This window comes from Frankliniella occidentalis, unplaced genomic scaffold, assembly GCF_000697945.3.
Source record: "Frankliniella occidentalis isolate FOCC.00 unplaced genomic scaffold, Focc_3.1 Scaffold18, whole genome shotgun sequence".
Classification (NCBI taxonomy): Eukaryota; Metazoa; Arthropoda; class Insecta; order Thysanoptera; family Thripidae; genus Frankliniella; species Frankliniella occidentalis.
The window spans coordinates 1,819,742-1,826,016 of NW_026267148.1; positions in this window are offsets into that span (position 1 = coordinate 1,819,742).

Consider the following 6,275-nt stretch of genomic DNA (forward strand, 5'->3'; position numbering starts at 1 on the left):
TTTTTTTTACGTTTCCTTGTCGTCCACCCGCCAGTCATGCGCTCAACGCCGTCAGCTCGTAAGAAGTTATGGCGTACACCAGCCCGGCCCAACCCGGCGTCGGCGTGCTGCCTTGTCTCTCTAACCTCTTTAATCCTATTTCCGACTAAGTGGATGTCGGTGCGGAGGGCGGGTCCAGCGGGGGAAGGGGGGATGGATCTGCTTCTGGGGCGGCTGGCACGGACGGGCGTTCGACGGGCCCTCGTCAATAACGTTTTAACGTTTTTGCCCAAGAAATCCACAATTGTGGAATTAATTCGTCCGTTTCAGCTGAGCGGCTCACAACGCGCAATTTTTATACAGTACACACATTATTGTATTGCAGGTTTGCCTATGCTCGAGTCTGCGGGCGCACACCGCTGTCCGACCGGACTCGGGCCGCGACTCACTCTCCTACGCGATACCAACTCAGGCTCAGGGCAAGAAAGTCGCTGACCAATAGGGTGGGTGATCGCCATCCAGTGAACTTTGGTCGCGAGGTGCGAGGGGGTCCCTATCTCAGATTTGACCAAATGGTGCTGCATTTGAAAGGCACTTTCACGACCTTTCAAATGCACCGCCGTTGGGTGAAACGCGAAATAGGGTCAGGTATCAAAGACTGAAGTTTTAATAGAACGGGAAAACAAGGAGCTCTGATAAGTAAAAAGGGGGAAGGCTTAGAGCGGATAGAGTTTGAAATAGCATTAGGGTGGTTCAGTTTCAAAGTTACAAGTTAGTTACAGGTGCCTCTCCCGTGTCTACATACTTGCTGACTCTCACATCACACCTCTCGTTGTACTTAAAACTAAGCCCTGGCAGGCCGCACTGCGTGCCTCTCGCGAGTTCAGCCGGACCACCCTCAAACGAGTCGCCATTAAACCTCCGATCGTGGGCAGGGCGGGGGTGTCAACGCTGCACACACTAGAAATCCTAGAGGATTCTCGCCCTCTGAAGGGCGAGAATTTGCACCAAATTTTCTCGCCCTCTGGAGGGCGAGGTTTGATTTCCTCGCTCGATTAGAGCAATAGATTAAGAAATGTCGCTCTATTTGGGCGATGATTGGAAAACCTCGCTCTTTTTCAGTGAGGATTTCTGAAGTTAATCTCTCTTGATTTGAGTGAGATTTAAGAATCATTCTCAATAAGAGCGAGGTTTCTAAATCATCACTTCAATTGAGCAAGGAGCAAAACTCTCGCTCTTTTTAGGTCAGAAATCTCACTCGAGGATTTGCAGTGCAATAAATGTATTTGTATGTTTTTGTGAAAAAGTTAAACCTACGTTTCGTTTCTCACAAATTTGTTCGACAAAGTGCACGATATCCTCCAAATGTACGCACAAAGTGTTCAAATCAACGCAGAAATGTGTGCAAAAAATTTGATTGCTCAAGTTTGTACAAATAATAGATACAAATCTAGTTAGTGTGTGCGCGAGACGAGCACGTCAGAGACGCGCCTCAGTTTTGCGTTAGCTGATCAACTCGCTCGCAAGTGTACATGTTTCGACTTCGTTAGTAGCACAATGCCACATGCACACACATAAAAAAATGCGTTATCGCATTTAAGGAGACATTTCCACAATGCTACACCCAGCACCTCGTGACCAAAGTTCACTGATGGCAGACCCTACTGACCAACGCCACAAAAATCAAATCCCACTGCCAAACACAACCAACGGGATGCCATTATAAACAGTTCTGAGTCAAAACATATCCCGGAGCACGTCCCTCATTTCACTGATCGGTTTAAAGTTGCTCTGCTGACATTGTGCGGACCCAGATTTCACAAGTATCAACCAAATTGTTTTGGGAGGGCAGAGAGAAGTAGAAGTGCGGCCAGCCGGGAGCTCTGTGAATGGCCAATCACAACGACACCATCAGTAGACAGCTGGTACCGAACTTGCAGGAGTAATGAGTCCGATCAAAGAGTGTGACAACTTTTATGGTTGCATAAGTAGGGCAACGATCTTTTGCGTCGCTCCATTTGTGGTGATTCTTGAACCTCGTTCTGTGTGAGTTACGTTTAAGCGACGTTCGTCGTCATATGCGGTCACGTCGGTTCCAGGGCATTTTAACAACAATAAGACGTTGGTTTGACCTAGCATTACTCTTAGTAAACGTTTTGCAACTGTGCATGCACCTTGCCCTCCTAAATTAAACGATGTTCCAGCACTCAAATGGATCGACGAAAACAGACGTTGCTCTCAGAGAAGCGACAAGATTGGAACCATTGCATTGCGCTCCTAAGAGCAACGCAGGAGACCTCTGCGGTTACAGTGGATACATATAAGGAAGGCCAGACATGTATCAATGTAGAGCAACTGCTACATTCAGAAACAGTGGAAACAATCCGAAACGATCCGCAATTTTCTTGCATGTTTCGGATAAGAAATTATATTTGCTCGAGGAATTCCGTTGAAGGCCGTCAATATTTCAACTCACAATCCAAATAGAGTGAAGTGTTCACCACCTTTGCGAAGCTCGGCCTGCATCAAGATTGACTAGACTCGTGATTGCTGGGCTGGAGCTGGAACTGCGTGCTTCACTTCACTGATAAACTTAGTGTTCAACTGCTCAACACTTCTAAGTGTGCAACTGTAAGTTAAATACTTGCAAGTGTGCAACTCCTCGGTTGAACACCTCCTACACAGTAAGCGTCCAACCTAAGCAAGTGTGCAACCGAGGAGTTGCACACTTGCAAGTGCACATCTACCGAGTTTAACACTTCCAAGTGTACGACTACGGAGTTGCACACTTGCAAGTATTCAACTTGCAGTTGCACACTTACAAGTGTTGAGCAGTTGAACACTTAGTTCTTGAACTCTCGCCGGCTCCTGGCGGGTGTTATACACAGCTTGTCGGCAACTCTGTGGTGTCTTTTTTGATAGAACGTCACTCCGTCATTAGGGGACGCCTCGTCACACGACGCTCCCGGCTACCCCGCCTCCCCCACCCCGCCACGTCAGGGGATGCTCATGTATTCGTTTAGGTGGGACGGCTCCCCGAGGTAATCCATTATTTAGCCGCAGCCCTCCCCTGGTCATTCGCAGGAACGGGTCGGGAGGGCGAAGGGCGGGCCGGGCCGGGCGGGTGCCAACAACTACTATGTCCTGCCTGGTGCCTGGCTCTTCCCCGCCTCACCCTGGGAACAAAACATCGAAACATTTATGAGCTGGTGTAACGCAGTCCTGGCCACGGGGGGCACGCGGCCGCTAGCACAGGCTTGGGGGAGGGGAGAGGCTTATGGAAAACAGCAGGGCGCGCGCGCTTCGAAAAGTCTTTCTCGAAAAGTTGGACGGGGGCTGGATGGTTTCTTGGCGGCGCCAACGTCGGCCTGCCAAAACCCCTACTATACCCCTTACTTCCACCTCGTGCCCACCTCTCTCCTCCGACCTTCCCACCCACCCTTCAGAATGGGCGACTTCTCGTCAAAGAACACTTAAGTGTTATAAGGTGGAAGCGAAGCATAGACAATTTGAGGAGCCTATCCCACCAAATATAAATATTTCACATTCCGAAAAGCAAAAACAAAAAAAAACAAAAAATCTCCAGTGTCAAACGTGTTGCCGTGGGGGTTGTGATCTTCTACCACCAAAAGTTAGTGTGGCACTGACCATATTTAAACGAACTTACCACTTCTAAAATGTTGACAACAATTCGACGCGTCCTAACAACAATGTCCTATCTGCAGCGTGCGGAATACACAATGTTCTATCTGCAAAACTGGGTTGGTTGCAGCCCTTCACCTTTGTGTGCTTTGCAAGTTATTGAAAGACATTAAGGCCAATCTGCGCACACGGAAAGAACCGTAAAGGTCCAACGTTCAATTATTAATTGCAAAAAGTGAAGTAGAACGAGCCGATACAGAGTAAGAAGCATTTCTTTGGAGGTATCCTAAAACCCGCGTTTTGCAGATAGGACATTGTATATTCGACACGCTGCAGATAGGACATTGTGTATTCCGCACGCTGCAGATAGGACATTGTTTTAGGACGCGTCGAATTGCAGTGCACAGGCGCTCACACAAGGGCGAGGCCAACCGGTATTAAAACTCCAGATTCAGACTTCACAATTTTTAACAGGGACTCATCCAATCACACACTATCCTATCCTTTACCTAAAGCTAACAAAGACGTTCTGCTTTCTTACAGTTTGTCGATGTCGGTCCTGACATAGGTACGTCAAATCACCTACCAGGGTCTGTTAGGGGCTGTTACCGAAACATTTGCGGTTCGCCACCACATTCGCCATTTCTTCTTCTTTTTTGTTCCTTCAGAGGCTTGCTCCAGCCCCGCCTCCCGGCAGCTCCCTGGGCCACAAATACTACCCCCGCGCTCGCGCAAGAGCGGAGGAAGTTCGGTCGTATTTCTGAGGCGCGGAGTTAGCGTGGCCGAGCCAAATGGTGGGGCCACAGCGTCGGTGGAAAGCGGGGCGACAGGCAGCTCAGCAGTGTTCCAGTACAGAACAAAAAAAAAAAATACTATCAAGTAGGTTCTATTCGACTTCTGCGGGTCAATTATGCACCCGTAGAAAATACTTGTATGTAGCGGAATCGAGGGTTCGACGATTCAAATTTTGGGGGAAGCTATCGTAACCAATTACTGACTGTAGTAGTCGAATATTGGCTCTGGGAGCCAATGTTCCTACCATCTGCATTTTATCTACCAGAGTCAATAATCGACTACTGCAGTCAATAATCGGTTAGAATAGCTCATATAACAATTCTAGAAATTTATTAGGTTATCTGTCCAAAAATCATCGACCATATTAGCTGGCGAAGCGAATCTTTTTTTTTTCTTCGTGCAACTGCCCATGTTTTCCTTATATTTCTAGTGTTCCGACGAATTTTCTAGTCCTCCCATGATTATTGCGGTCTACCCGGATATTTTTCGGTCTTTCCACAATGCTTCTGGTCTTCCACTTCCATAAACTTCTTACGGCAAAATGAGCATATGTTTTTCCGGTCTTTCTAGGTTTTCTTCGGCCTTCCTGTTGGTCTTCCTAGGTCATCCAGATTTCTGGCCAATGTACACTCTTTAAACGCCTGCATGCGATGCCACAATAACTAAATTGAGATCTGTAATTTGAGGGCCATCCTGTGTATGCTAGAGCCGTTGCACCCTCCGGACATGCCGAAACTGCTGGCGGACCACTGGAGGCGCATTCACTTGGTGGTTCGTTGCCATCCGAGTCGCAGAAGTCCCTGTGTCCAGTGAACGCCTTGCGCCTGCTTGTGTCCTGCGCCCCCTAGGGGATTCTGTGCGAACAGAAGCCTCTGTAGCTGCTGGAAGCTCCAATGGGGACCCGCTCGTCTATTTCTGTTTGCGCTTCGCGTGTATTTCTTGTATTTCCATTGTATTTTTTCTAGTATTTTTAACGTGCATTTGAATGTATTTCTATGCACTTCATGAGTATTGTTGCTTTTCTTGTACTTCTGTGTACACAATTTTTTCGAGTTGGCCCGCCCATCGGGACGTTCCGTCCTCGTTGGTGGCCCTGGGCTCTCTGGATGGCGGGTCTGCGCTTCTGGAGATGACTCTGTAAGAAGTACCCGCTGGTTCCCTGTGTCGACTGAAGGCTCTGCGGCCACTTGGAGGCTCTGTTGCCATTTGGAGGCTCTGTGGCTGCTGGAGGCCCCGCGCCCGCTAGTGGCCCCTGTGTCTTGCCTGCACCCCTCTGGATAATTTCTGCCGGCTGGAGCCGCAAAGGTGCGAGCTGAGACACCTCCCCCCACAGCTTTCCTGGCGAGGTGACGCAGAGCTCGCCACGAGGGGCAAAATCCGTGTTAAAGCAGAATACTTTGCAAAATATGGTGTGCAACCGACTGCTGACGAGGACTCGCTCACGCACCAAATCGCACACTCCCCCCTCCCCCTCCCTCTGCTCAGCTAGCCGTCGTCATGCAACCATTGCTCTAGTCCTCGTCAGAAAGACGCCAGGAGAGGGCGTCAAATTTCAAAGGCATTAGTGAACCTATGGGTTCCTACTCTCTGGCGTGTGGCTGCGTCCGCGTCAACGCAGTCCGCAGAGCCGAGCCGCCAGGCCGCCTGGCGAGAGAAGGACTTTTCTGAGGCGGCCGCCGAGCCTTGGCGCTGCCGCCACCGCCCACTCTCCCCTCACCCGGCCCCGTGCCGCGCTGGCACCCCCGCCCGCCGACCCCTCTCCCTTGGCAGCCCGACGGGGCCTTGCTGGGGCTCGCTGGGGCTCCGTGGCCGCTGCGACCGAATCGATAGCAAGGCTGGAGGGTTGGGGTCCAGGGTAG